An 18,215-nucleotide genomic window follows, 5' to 3' on the forward strand; every position below is an offset into this window, starting at 1 on the left:
TTCCTTGCAATGTCCTCGGTACTGAATTTCCTACCTAGGTTTTTCAGTTCGTTTATAATGCTTGAAAACCTTGCAGACATGTATCCAACGACTCATTAGGCTCCATAATGAATAGCTCATATTTCTACATTAGCATATCTATACGGTGCTTCCTAACAATGGAAGTACCTTCATAAGCTAGTTCAAGGCCATCCCATATCTCCTTAGCCGTTGAACATGAAGAGAACCGATCAAACACTGTAGAGGTCATGCCGTTTTGCAATAGACTTATTGCTTTAAAGTTCTTTTCAGCTTTCTTATAGTCGGCCTCGGCATAGTCGTCTTCCTTCTTCTTATAGGTAGTGCCTTCTTCGGATGCGACTAGAATTTTGTGCGATCCGTTTTGGATAATCCTCCAGCACTCCCAATCATGACCTTTCACATAGTGAGTCATTATGTTTTTCCATAACCCGTAATTATTCCCATCAAAGACGGGACACTTGAGGTATTTGGAATCCATTTATCACGTGATAGGCAGCGGAATATAAAACGATAAGATAAATAGGAAAAAGATAGATCAGCCTCTTTGCGGTTAGGCAATCAAGAGCACGAGGCTCTGATACCAATTGAAGAGTCTATTGATCCAAAATACTCAGGGGGGGGGGGGTGAATTGAGGATTTAAAACTTTTTAAAACTTTTTCGATTATATGACTATAATTAATTCAGATTATTGATTAAACTTTAACTAATTAACTAATGATCAAGTATGAACGAAGCAAACAAACGAACGAAAGAGAAAGAGACACACGGTTTTTGAAGTGGTTCAGTTTCACAAATCAAAACCTACGTCCACTATTCTCGATTAATAAATTTAGTACCTTTCTACGGAACAAATTTACTAACCCAACTCGTACAACTAACTCTAGCTGTAACTCAATGAGTACCTTTAAATACTCAAGTGACTAACTTACGCTAATAAGAAAGCACTAACGATTCTTGCAAAGGTTCACGTTAATGAACAAGTAAGAAATCAATTGAGCACTATTATCTTATAACGATAACTTTCAAATGAACATACGAGTTTAGACACACGACCTTTTGAAAATAGCAAATTGGTTTTCTTGCTGGAAACACACAGTTTTGCTTTGTAAAAATAAAATCAATTTTATGCTTAAGGTCTCTAAGTTAAATGTTGCAAAAGCAAAGTATTTATAGGATAGGAAGGAGCAAAGCTAACGGTTTACACAAAACCCTAATAGCCAAAAAAAAAGATATGTAAACAAATCATATCTTCTATAATTCCTTTCCTTAAAGTCGTAAAGATAATAAAGAATATTCCAAAAGATAGAATATAAATTATTCTATTTTTATCTTTTCCATAAATCCTAAGATATGATAAGATTTTCCATAACACGAATATCTTATCATAAATAACAATATCAAGTAAGATATAAAAGATATGTAAAGATATTCCTAGAGAATAAAATCTTTACAGTAAGATCTTGTTATATCTTAGGTCACACAAAATATCACGGCTCATATGCCTTGTGATTCGTGCAAACCCTAACTTAATATTAGGTTAGAATTTAGGTTTAGGAGTAGCTATATTAAAACCCTAATTAGTAATATGGTCCAACTCATAAGTTGACCCAAAACGATTACTAACTAACGTTCAACATAAAACCGAACTCCGCACTAAACCGGGCTTTATTTAATAAATACTTTTACTAAAACATTTAAAATAAACAAAAATATTTTTCAAAAACAATTTTAAAACAATTCAAGTCGTGTAATAAAAACTCAGCATCTCAATGTTATAGTAGAAGAGTTATAACATTGAGGTCTTTTACTAGTAATGTTATAGCTGCAAAGCTATAACTTTACCAATACAAGAAATTCACTCTTAGTTACCATTACGAGATAATCACTTATACTATTCTAATCTTCATAGAAGATATTCGAGCATAGGTTACTTCATCATCCAAGCTTGATTAATCTTTAGACGGACTTCGTCTTCTCATAATACTTGAATGAATCTCAGATAACTTTGATCTTCAATTGAGGCTTGATCACGAGATACTTCCATCACAATTCTTGTTTATTGCTTGTAATAAATAAGTTTAATCTAAAAAACTTAAACAAATGATTACACGCAACGAGTATATAAATTACAAAACACCTTGACATCATCAAAACATAAACATATATACTATATGGTTCAACAGCATTGTCCTCAATGGCCAAAACGATAGAAATTATGCAATGCAAGCTAAATGAATATGCATGATTTCTACACTAATATGCAAACTATATGACATATAGACATAAGTGATGCATTCTAATCTATTATATATGATGCATGCTTTCTATTGTTCAGAGAGCTAATTTGAATTAACTCGCATTCCTTGTGTTTAAACTTCCCCAAACCAAGTAAGACATTATTTCTAGTGTAAAAATAGAGGGAGTTCATGCACAAGGAAATGATGCAATGCATGAATCGTAATTGTCATTTTGGATTTTCAAAGTGGGAACAATAAATGAGACACCTCAATGGAACCGAGGTGGGAGTCCTTTAAATGTTACTAGGACTCAAAACAAATACTCAAGATAAAGATTAAAAACATGATAAAGGGACAAAGTTAAAGGAGGTGTAGGAAACTCACAATGGAATAGGTTGAAGTCAAGTAATCAACCCAGCATGTGTGGTATCCTCCAAATAGCCTTGTCAACCCTCAATTGTCGCTCATTGCGACATCCTCATCACTGGCATCATTGCCATTATCATCATCATCACTTGCATCATCAATTTCTTCATTATCTTCTTCATCATCTACCTCCATTGACTCGGAGGATTCACCATTTCCATCATCAACTTTGGAACTTGAGCCTTGCTCTTCTTCTTCTTGGTATGAATCATTACCTTCCCCGTCTTCATAAACACCAACCTTCTTTCCATTAGCCACCCGACTATCCATTTCGGCATCTTGAGGAGCGTTTGGGAAGAATACCTCCCTATCCGCCCAACTAGGCAAAGGACATGAAGGATCAAGGAGTCCTTGCCTAGCTAGATGTAGAAGAGGTGGATATTGGGCACGGTAGGCATTTACCCGAACTTCATGAGCTTCTTTATGCATTTGTTGCATTAGTTGGGTCAAATAGCCGTTGCCTACCACGACATTAGAGCCACTCGGTTTGAATTCTTGGTAGGCAAAGGGATATGGTGGAGTCACAATGGTGGAGGAAGAGGGCTTTGTAATTGTTTCCCTATGTTGTTTAATTATCACTTCGGCTTCCTCGGAGACGGGTAGTAGGTAGTTTGGGCTACGGACGGAGATGCGGCAAATCTTGCTAGGTAAGATAAAGGACTTAGCTTCTTTGACGAGCCACTCATATTTGTTGTCAATATTGTCATTCTTGACCTAATGAAATTTGTTGATCATAGTGCTCATATCAAGGAGGTTGCTCCCTTTAACCGGTTTATAGGTGTTAACTTTGTTGAAATTTGGGATAAAGTGCTTAGCTAGCCTCGTTACCAAGCCGCCGTTTACAATGAAGGCCGCCCCATATTTCCCATTATCAATCTCAAGCCACCGATCAAGAAATAGTTGAAGAATGTTGTACTTTTTGGTGAAATTTCCTTTGATATTCATGAAGGACTCAAGGTAGACAAAATCAAGTTTGGTGAAGTGATTGGTGCCTTTCCTAGCAATCAAGGTATTGCCCACAAACTTGTGCCATACTCTTATGCCCGGATGATGAACATATATATAAAGCATGACATTCCCGGAAAGAGTCAAATTTTCAACCGGTAATAGCTTTCCAAAGGGGTGCGGCATCATATTTCAAAGACTTCTTCTCATAATGATGATATTGTAAAAGACCAAACACTTCACCAGAATTGGTCAAAGCCATTCTTCTACTCTTTTTCTCAAGACGGAATTCAACATAATATCTAGTCTCTATCTTAGACACCTTCAAGGAGCTTATGAACTCCATGGTCAATGAAGGGTAGGTCAATTCTTCCATTTCGAAGAGGGCTAACAACCTAATGGACTCGAAAAATGCTCTGGTTCTTTCAAGCACACCCAATTTTTCCAAAGTGTCTTGATATATAAACTTGGTAGCCACAATAGTCTTTCTAGTAAGGGATAAAAATGCATTCATATGAGCATCGGTTAAGAAAGTTACCTCCAGAAAATTTGGCAATTGTTCTATAACCGAAGTAGGTGTGGTAGCTTCCTCAATAGGAGTTGTGATTTCTTGGATTTTCACCCTTGGTTGTGTCACTACCAAAGCCTTAGATGCAAGAAGAACTTGTTGTCTTTTTGATAAATTTGGAGTCTTTGGTGCCTTGATTCCGCCTTTGGTCCTTGCCATTGTGTTCTCCTTCTCAAATTGGTATCAACAAACCAAGATTTTGCTTGAATGTTCCTTGCTTCCTCAAACCTCAATCAATTCCTTAATCAATTTAGGATTTTCGAATTTTTGCCCAAACCCTAGAAAATTGATTCAATTTGTGAGGAATTTGATGTTTAGATGGTCTTTTGTTGATAAAGGAGTGATGTAATCTTGTTTTGAGCAAGTTTTGTTTGAATGGCGGTGAATTTTGTTGGGAAATTGGTGTTTTTGAATGAGGGGATTGAGGGTTTAGTAAGGGGGAAAAAAGGTGTGTGTTTGTGTTTGTGGAAGATAGAAATGAATTTGGAATAAGGAAGGGAAGTCCCGTGTTTTGCTTAAGTAGCAGCTAGGGACGCTCGGATCCTTCACGGGACGCGTGGATCGTCTTACAGGACATCCTGAATTCGCAAACCAGTGCCAGGACGCGCGGATCTTCCTCAGCTCGAGCGGATTCTTTCTGGGACGCTCGGATTCACCTGGGGATGTGCGGATTTCCTTACAGCGTAATTTTATAGACTGGGACTCTTCCCAAGACGCGCGGATTGATGCCAAGACGAGCGTCCTGAGGATAGGGACGAGCGTCCTGAGGATGATCTGCTCAGATTTTCTTACAGGGCATTTTTTTTCAATTCAAACTTTCCCAGGACCCGCGTCCTAAGGCCACGACGCTCGGATGCAAGCTGGGGACGCTCGGATCCTCTCCAAATCCCACGAGCTCAGGTCCGCTCGTGGCGATTCCTTTTCCCATGTCATTCTTCCTTCTTTTCCTTTGTTTAAATGTCATGGGTGCACTACAAAGGCTTGGTTAGCCTAGGCATTTGCCATCCCCACACTTGATCAAACACTACACATCAAAACATGTTAAAATACCTCCCTCACTTGCTCTCATGTCAAAAATCTTCATCAAAGCACAAAAATGCAAATCAAAAAATGACAAAAATGCAATAGAGGAAATAAAATGCGAGTTAAGGGGTTAGAATATTTACAAATGGTGGTTTAGGGAGGACTCCCCCAAACTCTCATTCTTGGATGAGATGTCAAGGGGGCAAAGCCAAGGTGTTGTTGATGCTGCTCAACACCTTGTAGAAGTAGTCGAATGCTTGCTCATTTTCATGATAGAGGTCCTGGGTGACTTTTGCACATTGCTCTCTTTATTGTTGCATTCCAAGTCAAAGTGATGACAAGGATCAACAAAGTCTTGGTCTAAGGTCATAGCATTTCCAATATAAGGATTGACCAATCCTTCAAATTCATCATCCCATAGACCGCAAACTTCACTAGCTTGTTCCCCAATGATGTCATGAGTTGATAAGGGCAACTCCTCTTTCTTGTTATCTTGGCCAATGAGCCCTTCTTCATTACTTGTCATAATGGGTGAGCTATTCGAGCTCTCATTGTTGTCGAAATTCCTTGCTCTCCGAATAGAACTACTTAAAGGTCATCCACTTTCTTCTTCCATATGGGTGGTGTTTCTTTACCCATGGCTTGATATTTGCATAGAAATTCTAACTTCTTAATATCACTTTCTTGGCTATAGTGATCGACCATGAAGCATGGCTCATGTAGTCGGGGAGCTCTCATTGTTTTGTCAAGATTGAAAGTGATTGTCTCATCCCCTACCTCAAGTGTGAGTTCTCCATGTTTCACATCGATTACCACTCCGGCGGTATGCAAGAAAGGTCTTCCTAAAATGATAGGAATGTTGGAATCCTCTTCCATGTCAACAATGACAAAGTCTACCGGGATGAAGAATTTGCCAATTCTCACGGGCACATCCTCCCATACCCCTAAAGGTACCTTTTTTTATTGATCCGCCATTTGAAGAGTGATGTTTGTGCATTTGAGCTCTCCTATTTCTAGCCTCTTACAAACCGAGTATGGCATGACACTTACACTTGCTCCAAGGTCACATAATATTTTGTTGATTGTAGTGTCGCCAATGGTACATGGAATAGAAAAACTTCCTGGGTCTTTGAGCTTTGGAGGGGAACTCCCTTAAAGAATAGCACTACTCACTTTGGTGAAGGCAATAGTCTCCAACTTTCGGATGGATTTCTTCTTGGTAAGAATATCTTTCATGTACTTTGCATAAGCCGGAACATGATTGATCAATTCCGTGAATGGGATTGAGACTTCTAAGTTCTTCACAATTTCCATGAACTTTTCAAGTTGGTCATCAAGCTTAGGCTTAGCTTGGCGACTTGGGAATGGAAGTCTAATCACAATAGGCTCTTTTTCCTTAACCTTCTCTTCATTCTTCTTCTTTGAAATTTCATTGGTGGTAGGATCTACCTCCTTAGAATTCTCCACAACTCTTTGCTTGTCACTAACATCCACAATATCTTCATCAATCGGCCTCTTTGGTCCATCATATCTTGTACCACTTCTCAAATGGATGGCACTAACCGTCTCATGGCTTGGGGGATTAACTTAAGGTGGTAATATAATTTCCCCTTTTGTCTTTGAGATCTAGAAGATGCTAATTGAGTCATTTGAGTCTCTAACATTTTGGTGTGGGCAAGAATGTTGTTGATGGTGATCTCTTTAGCTTGGCTATCTTTTTGCATTTGGGTGAAAAATTCTTGTTGGTTCTTTTGCATTTGGAAGACCGCTTTTTGAACATCAAAGCTTTGGTTATTTGATTTGCTGTAGGAAGGTTGATTTTGGTAACCTTGGCTTTGGTTGAAAAAGGGTCTTTGAGCTTGGTTTCTCTTTGGAGGTGGGGTGTATGTTTGTTGGGGGTTTTGGACATTTTGGCTTTTGTATGAAACATTTGGATGGAATTTGGTATTCTCATTATAGTAGTTGGAATAAGGGGTGCCATTCTTGTATGCTTGGAAAACATTAACTTGTTCATTTGTTCCCCTACATTCATTTTGATCATGTCCCAAGGTTCCACAACTTTCACATATTCCACTTGGGATTGAGGATGATGCCACCATAGCATTAACATGTTGTTTGGGTGATTTGGAAGCTTCATCAAGCTTAGCCATGGCCTTCTCAAACTTCAAATTGATGGTGTCGATATGAGCACTTAGTTGAGCACCCAATTGAGTGATGAAATCTACCTCATGCTTTCCTCCTCTTGTGGCCTTTCGAAGCCTACTATATTGGGAATTATGAACTGCCATCTCTTCGATTTTGGCCCATATTTGATTGTCATCAACATTGATAAACATCCCATTGGATCCCATATTAAGAACATTGCGGGAGTCTTCATATAGGCCATTCCAAAATTGTTGCACAAGGAACCATTCACTAAGTCCATGGTGTCGACAAGAACTACAAGTGTCCTTAAATCTCTCCCATGCTTCATATAATGATTCCTTATCCCTTTGCTTGAACCCGGTGATTTGGGCTCTCAACATATTAGTCTTCTCCGGAGGATAGAATTTCTTGTAGAAGGCAAGTGCTAACTTCTTCCATGAATCAATACCAAGGGTAGCCTTGTCTAGGCTCTTTAACCATTGCTTTGCGGTACCGATCAAAGAAAAAGGAAACAATACCCATCGGATTTGGTCTTGAGTAACTCCGGTTTGAGAAATTGCATCACAATAATCACAAAAAGTCTCCATATGTGAATGAGGGTCTTCACTAGGCATCCCTCCAAATTGACTTCTCTCAACTAATTTTATGAATGCGGATTTGGCAATGAAATTACCGGTTAAATGTGGTGGTGTAGGAGTACCGTTTGGTAGGTTCTCCTCGGTTGGTATGGAATGTGATGAAAATTTAGGCATTGTAGGTTGATTTTGTGGTGGTTTTGAATTGGGTTATCCTCTCCTTCTCTTGCAAAAGGGTTGACAAACTCAATGTTATTTGGTTGAATGTCCACAATCTCACCAATACCTACAACTCTTGAAATACCTCTAGCAACTTTTCTATTGTTGGTTAAGGTCCTTTCAATCTCGAAATCAATAGGTAATAAATTAGCTTGTGATCTCCTAGTCATGAAAAATATCAAACAACTAAAAAACAATTAGAACAACCTTGAGGAGATTGACTTCCCCAAGGTAAAGAAAGACACAACTAAAAACAATTAACGAAAATCAAATCAATTGAACACCGTACCCGGCAACGACGCCGTTTTTGGTGTGGTTTAAACTCGTCGTCAAAAGCTACCAACCAAAACAATATTTATAACTTCACAAACTACTCTTAGTAAAGAGGTAAGTAAATGTCGGATCCCAAGGGACGGGTATTGATGTAGGATTTTCAATTGTAAGTAGCTATGTCTTAGGGTGTCACAAATTGGGTTTAAGATGAGATGTGGTCTAAACTAATCTACAAGATGAATGTAAATTAAGTAAAGCACATAAAGGGGTTGTAAACATTTGATTAAAAGCACTAGGGTGTCATGGGTTCATAGGGGATTCAAGGAAATAGATTATACAAACATGTTCTCAAATAGATACAAGCACTTATTGTTGTGATGGGATCGAGTTAGTGTATATCTTACAATCCCTAGGAGAATTTAGGTCCCAGAGCTGAGTCGTCTAGACTGTACAACACCTACAAGTCGACTTAGTCTCCTCCTATTCAACTCTTATGCATGGTCTAATAAGGCTCGAGTTAGTTTATGTCTTACAAGCCTCATTGAAAAGAGAGGAGATGGGTAAAAAATGCAAGGATTCATAGGCTCGCATTTCATCAAACATAACATATGCATAAGTTGAAATCACAACAAACAAGCAAATTAATTATGAAAACATATTAGATTGAGCATAGATCAATTCCCATGTTTGTTTCCCCTAATTCCCCACTTACCCTAGCTAAAGAACTACTCACTCATGATCAAGTTTAGCATGCTAATAAGGTTGTCAATAATACTAACAAAGCAAAACATGATGAATAAATGATGTGATTAACAATAATTAAACAAGGGTAAAAAGTAATTATACCTATGGAGATGATCCAAATAATAAAGCAAAGAATAATAGAAGTACTTCATGATTGATGGAAGGTTGTCAATCTTCCAATAAACCTCAATAATCTTCTAATTACCCAAATAAAACTAAGAACAATTGAGAGAATTAAGGAAAGATTAAGATGTGATTAATATTGAAATGTGTATTACAACTAGATTAAGACTAAATTAATAGAGGATTAAAATGATATTAAGAATTGATTAAGAATGGATTAAAATTTGATGATAATCTAGGTAGTACAAAGGGGTATTTATACTAAAATTAAGTACAAGGATTAGTGTTACTAAGGGCTTAAATGACTATTAAGACCCTAAGAGAAGCTTGAGGAAATGCAACTCCCGAGGGACATGCGCGAATCATGCTTGCAACTCCCACCAGGATCCGCTCGTCCTCACCTGAAGCACGGCCTGTCCTGTAAGGAGATCCGCTCGGGCTGGCAGTCGGGATGCCCGGATTGTGCTTTGGTACGCTCGGATCATGCTCAGGGACGTTTGGATCGTTGCTCTGATCCGCTCGTCCTGAGCTTGGGCCGCTCGGATCATGGCACAGGATTCTTCTCTTGTTTGGCTCCTTAACAATCCGCAGGGATTGTGTTAGGGATGCAAGGATCTTTTCATCATTGCCTATTTTACTCTATTTATTTGCTTAGGCCTCTAGTATCGTTCTCCTCTTTGATGCTTGGTCATTAGATGCAATCCAATTAGCTCCATTTGGCTCCATAAATGCAAGGTTAGCAATCCTCTCCTACCAAGGACACAAAACCTCAAAGAATATGCAAAATGGGAAACTAAAGATGATAAATGACCCTAATATATGCTAGAAAGCATGGGAACGAGGTTAATTCGGGGACTAAATGTGCTCAAATATGAGTCACATCAGAGCTGCTAGGTACTCTATCGAGTAGGGCTTACTCTGTCGAGTAAGTTAGCTTTACATTCTGGAGTACGTTCTTCCTGATGGGTACTCGATCGAGTAGGGGCAACTCGATCGAGTAGGCGGTACTCGATCGAGAGTACCTTAGTTACTCGATCGAGTAAGTCGGATAATACGAGTTTTCAGCCGGATTTGATAGCAACGCGTGAAAAGGTTATATAAAGTATTTTCGTCAGTTCTTTTTACTTTTTACCTAAATTCTAAACCTTTTTCCAAAGAAAGGAAACAATGTTGATTTCTCTTCTCGCACTGCTAAAAAATCCAAGGGCTAGAGTTCTAGGATTTCGGAGTTCTTTATACCGTTGAGATCGACGTATTGTGGGTAAGACCTTTGTACCGTTTTTATGTCATTTGATTAATATTTTTTAGACCCTAATTGGGTGAGTTGGGGGTTATTGGGTTTGTTGATGATTATAGATGGTAATTGTTTGATTATTTGCTTATAGGAGGTGATTTCGTAGAGGAACGCTTTTGATCCGCTGCTTGTGATTGATATTGGTGATTTCATTCTAGGTAGGGTTTCCCTACTCAGTTATTGTGTAAATGATTATATGATGGTTGTTAGGTTGATTGACATGTTGATTATATCGTAATTGATTGTTGACATTGTTTATATTGGTATTGTGATTGTTTTGTGATTTGTCTGTGGTTCGCGAGGTACGCCCTTGGTTGAGTGGAGTCACTTGCGGGAGTGGCTTCACGCCCTTAATTCACCCCTTATGGTTCAAGTCACAAGGGGGATGTGCACATTAAGGAATATGGGTTATTCGCTCGATGGAGATGAGCGGGGGCTTAGGTGGTAACGGCTGCGGTCCCTCACTGGCGGTGTGGAATATCTGTTGCGATGGATATTCTGGCAGGGCTACACACTTTAGTGTTTAGTCAGATGATTGGTGATGTGACGGTGTTGGAGGATTGTGATTGTGTATCTGTTTGTTGTATTGTCTTATATTGTTTATGCAGTAACTGGCACCGTTTAAATGTTTTGAAAACTGTGGTGATTCATTCGGGGATGATGAGCAGTTGTTTAGCAGGTATAGCTTAGATGCGCGCGGGTTAGCTGGGGATGGAGTCACCACGAGTCCGAGTAGTAGTCTCCCGCTGTAGTGATAACATTTGGTTACTTTAGTTTGTTTTTGGTTTAGAACAGTTGTATCATACTTTTCAGTTTTGGTTTTGATGTAATCACTTTTAAACTTATTTACTTAAAGTACGTTTCTGGATGGTCACTTTTGATTACTATGCCTCGGGTAACCGAGATGGTAGCATTCTCATGCACTAGGTGGTCTTGGTAAGGCACCTTATTGTATGAGGGTATTACAACTATTCATCTATAGTGAAAGACGGGCCAAATACAATTCCATTTTCCTAATAGGACAAACAACAAGTGGAGTGGTGGGGACAAAAAATGTCACCACTTTTATTGTATTTGACCCGTCTATAGCAAGACTAATTGTTAATTATTATACATGTCACTAAGAATTTTTTTTTATGTCAAATGAACCACAAGGGTATTAAATATTGAGGGTGATGTGATTTGAGACCTAACATCGAATATACCTTTCAATAACAATAAATTAAGACATCCTCAATAATGGAAAAACAAAACTATGAAAGATCTTAACTTAAACCCTTTGGGAATCACGTGGTATCTATGAGGTTTGCCACTTTAAATGAAATACCCATTTTTTGCATCGGAAAACATTGATTGATCAAAACTCGTATTTACGAGTTCAAAAAAGACGCTTCTTTATTGACGAGTTTGGAACTCGTGGGTAAGAGACAAGGGCAGATTTGGGTGAGGGCAAGTGCCCTCACATGACCAAAAAAATTCAGCTATATAAGCATTGGTTACATTTGTATGCAATGTAATTATACTAGTGTAGTGGTAAGTGTAAAGGGCTTTTAGCAAGCAACCTGATTTTGCTATTTGGTGTTTATTAGCTTTAAAAATAGGAGTATTTTTAGCCATTCACATAGATGAATTGATGGTCTAATTTTATTTGCACTTTTTTTTATTGTTTATTTTTATCTATGTAAGATTTATATTTAATTTTCAATATTCTATTATAATATATATAGTCTTTGCGATATTTAATCATGCATGTATATCTATAAAAGGGTACAATTACGTAAATACGCGAAAAGTAATATTAAATCACGATTTAAAAAAATTGTGTCGCCCCTGACCAAATTCGTGCGTCCATCCCTGGTAAGAGATATGACCACTCAAGGTTTAATCATAAAAATAAACTTTGACATACAAGAATTCCGATCTACGGGTTCTGAATGTAGAGAAACAAAATTAAAAGAATTGATGACTTAATTATTAGTGATTACAAAGAGGAGCTTATATAGCAATTACAAGAGCATAATAATTAGAAACCTAATATAACTAGATATACCGTAAAGATATAGTTGACATAATATAAGAAGTTACGACTAATATAATATCTAAAGATTATATTGAGATCTATAATTTATTCTCAGACTATCACAATATTTTCATATTGTGATTCCTAATATTATAATAATTCTATATTCCTTAAACGCCATGCAACAATTCTTTTTTTTTTTTTCAAATCATAACTCTCGTAAAGACGAGCTGTTTAAAAAAAAAAGAATTCATTTTTTAAACACATAAACAGTCAGTCTCATTGTAGACGACTATTATTCGTCTAAAGCTGAAGACGGATAGTGGTCCTCTCATAAAATGCAAGTGGAAGGCCAAGTGATTTCTCACCCACTTGCACTATTCACTTACATTTTGTGAGAGAGACACTATCCGTCTTCAACTTTAGATGGATATTGTCCGTTTAAAATGAGAATTTGTGACACCTAAATAAGAGTTATGATCAGATAAAATTACCGATGCAAAAAAATGATTATTTTGTACAAAGTGGTAAAAGTGGTAAATTGCAAAGCTACCACCTACATTTTCGAAATCTTTTCGATCCAAATTTATTTAGCATACAAACTACTCCCTCCTATTTACTATGGGCAGTTTGGTTGAGAGGTTTGGAATGGAATGAATTCTAGTCATTCTAGTGTTTGGTTGGGGTATTTCAGAATGGAGTTAGAATCCTGATGGATTCTCATTCCATCACAACCCCTTGGAATTTCATACCCACCTCCTCTCCATGGATTCAAACTTCATTCCTTTATGTTTATTTTTCTAACGGATAATTCACGTGAGACCCATAAGGTTTGCCACTTTGCACGAAATACCCAAATTTTTTATCCGGAAATCTTAAAGAGGTCATAACTCGTATTTACAAGTTCCAAAAGTGACGATTTTTTTCCAAATCGCCCATCTTTCAGAGAACTACAATTTGGAAAAAAAAATTGTCGCATTTGGATTCCGCTACTAGAAGTTATTGTGCGTCAAAGTTTTTTCGACCGAACAAACATTGAATGAGCATATCTCCTGGTCACGAGTTCCAAACTCGTCAAACTTTTTTTTTCAAATCGTAGTACTCGGAAAGATGATCGATTTGAAAAAAAAAAAAAAAAAATCTTCAGCTATGACCTCTTTAAGTTTTTCGGATCACAAATTTGGGTATTTTGTGCAAAGTGGCCAACTTCAGGGGTACCGCGTGAATTATCCGTTTTTTCTAATGAACCAAACATGTTTTGGAGGGTATGTAATTGGAACCCCATACTTCTATGGTTTCTCATTTCAATCTCTTCCATTCTTAAGTAGTGAACCAAACAACGTTCTTCCATATTTGTTTTGGGTAGAATTTAGTGGTTTGGTAATGTGTGAATGTAAATAAAAGTAAGTAAGAGAATGCTGGGTTATAAGTTATTATAACCATAAATATTAGTCAAAAATAAGAAAATCCTTGTAAATTTGCTGTTTTAGACAATGTCAAACATTAAAGAGAATTGGAGAGAGTATATATTGAGTAATATGTGTAGCAGCCTGAGTGAATAATAAATACTCAAAAGTATAAAAATACTAGTTTGGATGTCCGTGCGTTGCAACGGGTTAATTAACTTATTAACCAAAAAATGGTTATAAGGTCTTAATATTTACATCTTATGTCTCAAAAATCAAATCAAAATATCTTATTTAAGAGATGCAGAAGATGTTGGGTTAATACCTAAGTTTCAAGGATGCCTCATATTTATAATCATAAGACCACCACATCTTATGTTAATCTTTCGATGTGGGACAATTCTATTATTTTTATATAATCTTACATTATTTTTCGATGTGAGACATATAACATACTAAGAAGTACACAATTTTATATATATATGTACAAATTATATGAAATCTATACGCTAATGATAACATTTTTACCACGAATCAAATTATGTAATTTTCATAATTTTCTTAACGATATATTTTTGCCAATGAAATGTAAAAATTTTTATATAAAAATTAGAAACATCACTTGAATATAATATAGGAAATAAATATTATAATAATTAAAAGATTCTGCACTTTATTTTTTTACATCAAAAAATATTATTTATGATACTTTCCTAAATTAATTTTTAAGATAACCCCACCTTATGACAATTTTCTGATGTGGGACAATTCAACTATTTATATGTAGTATATTTACCACACCTATATTATTTTTCAATGTGGGACAAATAACACATGAAAAAGTACACCATCTTTTTTACACCTATTTCGATATCCAACCCAATTTAATAATGAGAAAATATTATACTATCTATTTATATTCGTACGTTTTTTTCCATTTTTGTCATAATTAAAATATGTACAAATGATATGATTTAAATTACATTGTTTTTACTAACACGACTTTTAAGATGTAATTGAGGGAGCAATAAAATGTATAAACAAATGCAAAATATTTTCTTTTTCTGGTGCGATTTTGATTAATGGTTAAAAATATAATGTGTTTTAGTTACTGAAATGTTATGAGGTATAATAATTACCTATATTTGAAAGTTAAAAAGATTTAATTCTACTATTAATCAAAGTAAAAAAGCTCATTATTGATTTGTTTGTGGATTCAAGATCTTTTTATGCAACACTTGATTGTATTATAATTCATAAATTTTCTATTTTAGTGCAGAGATTATCATTATATATGACACATTAATAAGAAATTTATGTATATTTAGCACCCATTTTATTTTTTAATTATGATTTTTTCTTAAATAAAGTTATTATACTATCGATTGTCTTAAAATAAACATTATAATATCACTAATATAGTAATATATAATCGTTTTTATAAATATCTACGTAATTAATATTTGTATGGTATTGTTGTAACTAAGGTTTGCCATTAATACAAACTCTTATAAGAATTCTCAAAGATAATATTTAAGCGATTCAAAAGATTTTGGGTTGATACCCCTAAGTTTCAAATATGACTCCTATTTATAATCATGTGATACCCCACCTCATGATAATCTTCTAATGTGGGACAATTCAACTATTTATATCATTATATGTAGTATGTTTACCACACCTACATTATTTTTCATTGTGGGACAAACAATATACTTAGAAATACATCATCCTTTTCGCACCTAATTTAACATCTAATGCTATATTCTAATGCTAGTATTTATTTATCACGAATCTAATTATATAATTTTAAAAAAAAATTATGTTACTTTTTTGCTAAATGAGATGTATAAATTTTTATATAAAAATTATAAACATCACTTGGACATAATATAAAAAATATATACATCATACCATGGAGATAATGATATAAACTCTTAAGAGCTTTCCAAGACAATGCCTAAGAGACTCAGAAGGTTTTGGGTTGGTATTTAGGTGCTAAGGATGCCTCTTATTTATAATCATATGATCACTCACCGTATGCTAAACTTTCGATGTGGGACAATTATATTATTTATACGTAATATATTCACCACACCAACATATTTTTCAATATGGGACAAATAACATACTTAGAAATACACCATCTTTTTCGCACATAATTCGACATTTAACCCGGGTTAATAATAATGAGCAAATACTATACTCCCTCGATTCAAGACCAAATACAACATTTCTTTTTTTACACTATTCAAGAACGAATAAAATCTTTACGATTTCCTGCAATATGTAAGACAAAATATGGTCATGTGGAATCTTATTTGGTTCACCTATAAAGTATAATGAGAATATCAAATTTTTAAATTTTTTACAATGTAAACTTAAAGATATTTACGTTGTAATTTGTGTCTTGGCCAGTGTGTAAATTGTTGTATTTCGTCTTGAATAGAGGGAGTACTATTTATTAATATTCGTACGTTTGTTTTTATTTTTTTATCATAATTAAAAATATATGCAAATAATATGATACTATATTCTAATGCTAGCATTTCTTTTACCAAAAATCTATTATAATATAATTTTTATAATTTTTTTATAATACCTTTTTGGGAAATGAGATGTATAAGTTTTTATATAAAGATTATAAACATCACTTGAATATAATACATAATATAGAAAATATATATATCATACTGTGAATATAGAAAATATATATATCATACTGTGAATATAATGATATAAACTCTTAAGAGCTCTCCAAAATAATGTTTAAGAGACTCAAAAGGTTTTTGGTTAGTATATAGGTTTCAATGATGACTCCTATTTATAATCACAGGATCACTCACCTTGTGTTAATCTTTCGATGTGGGACAATTCTACACAATTTTATATATTAAGAAGTACACCATCTTTAATACGTGCAAATAATATGAAATCTATACTCTAATGATAGCATTTTTTTTACCACAAAGCTAATTATATGATTTTCATAATTTTTTAACGATATTTTTTTCCCAAATGAAATGTAAAAGTTTGATATAAAAATTGGAAATATCACTTGAATATAATTTAGGAAATATACATATTATAATAATTAAAAGATTCTCCACTTTATTTTCTACATCAAAAATTATACTTTCCTAAATTGATTTTTGATGATGTGGACGCTCTCAGATCGCTCGAAAAAACTCTCTTTTATATATATAAAAGATTTAATGCCCGTGCGATGCACGGGCCTATTTGTAATCCTCTATCATGTACAATGTTAACTTAAAAAATGCCTTACAAATAGAGTATAGAATTATAGTTAAATATTAATCAGTTTGTTTTATCCATTAGCAATATATTGTAACACAACTCCTCTATGCTTAAATAAATAATCTAAATATTACTAATTTAAAAAAGTTTGGACTGATATCTCTCGAAATCTCAACTTTTGACGTGAAGTAAAAAAACATAATAAAATATGTACCATATTTTCTATTTTTATCGGTTCAAGTTATTCCGACATAATTTATCCTATACGCGCATTATTGGACAAACTCGAATGATTCTAACTCATACTTTAGTACTTTTTATATTTCAATTAAAGGTAAACAAATAATTGAGTCAATCGAGTAATTTTTAACCTATACTTTCAATCTTGACCAATGTGAGCCAATTTCATACTTACCCATATCAATAGATCCATGATAATTGATAAAGTCTCATGTATTTTACTTTGCTTTTAACCCAATGATAGCGTTCGATTTGTCGCTATGCAATTTCATATTGTATACTTGTTTAGTTGTTTGCAGGATGAATCCAACATTCATTCTAATCATCTAATGTAACATTAATCAATAAGATCCACTATATAAACAAATTGAATATAATGACAGAAAAATATAATTAACTGATTCGCAAAAAAAAAAAAAAGGTAGCGCTAGGCGGTTCGACCTTATGTGGATGCAATAAGCCTGAGATTATTATCTGCATGCATCCGGCAACATGGAGACCAAAATTTTACCATAAACCTCGACTTTCTTTCAAATGACAAATAAGCACGCTTTTAACAATGACAAATTACAAATAAATTAAATATTACGATAAATTATATTAGCATATAATAGTATCATTAGCCCCAATAAACTTCAGTGATATTCAAATTTGTAGAAGCGAAAGACATATACAATTGGTATGATAATAATATAGA

The 18,215-nt window shown here is 34.8% G+C and overlaps 1 non-coding gene across 1 annotated transcript; it reads left to right on the forward strand.

Annotated features, from left to right (window-relative positions):
• The first annotated feature begins 7,639 nt into the window (after positions 1-7,639).
• Positions 7,640-7,746, forward strand: LOC141650319 (small nucleolar RNA R71). Its single transcript, XR_012546360.1, has one exon. It is a non-coding gene; the product is annotated as a small nucleolar RNA R71 (small nucleolar RNA).
• The last annotated feature ends 10,469 nt before the right edge of the window (positions 7,747-18,215 follow it).

Source organism: Silene latifolia, chromosome 3 (genome assembly GCF_048544455.1).
Source record: "Silene latifolia isolate original U9 population chromosome 3, ASM4854445v1, whole genome shotgun sequence".
NCBI lineage: Eukaryota > Viridiplantae > Streptophyta > Magnoliopsida > Caryophyllales > Caryophyllaceae > Silene > Silene latifolia.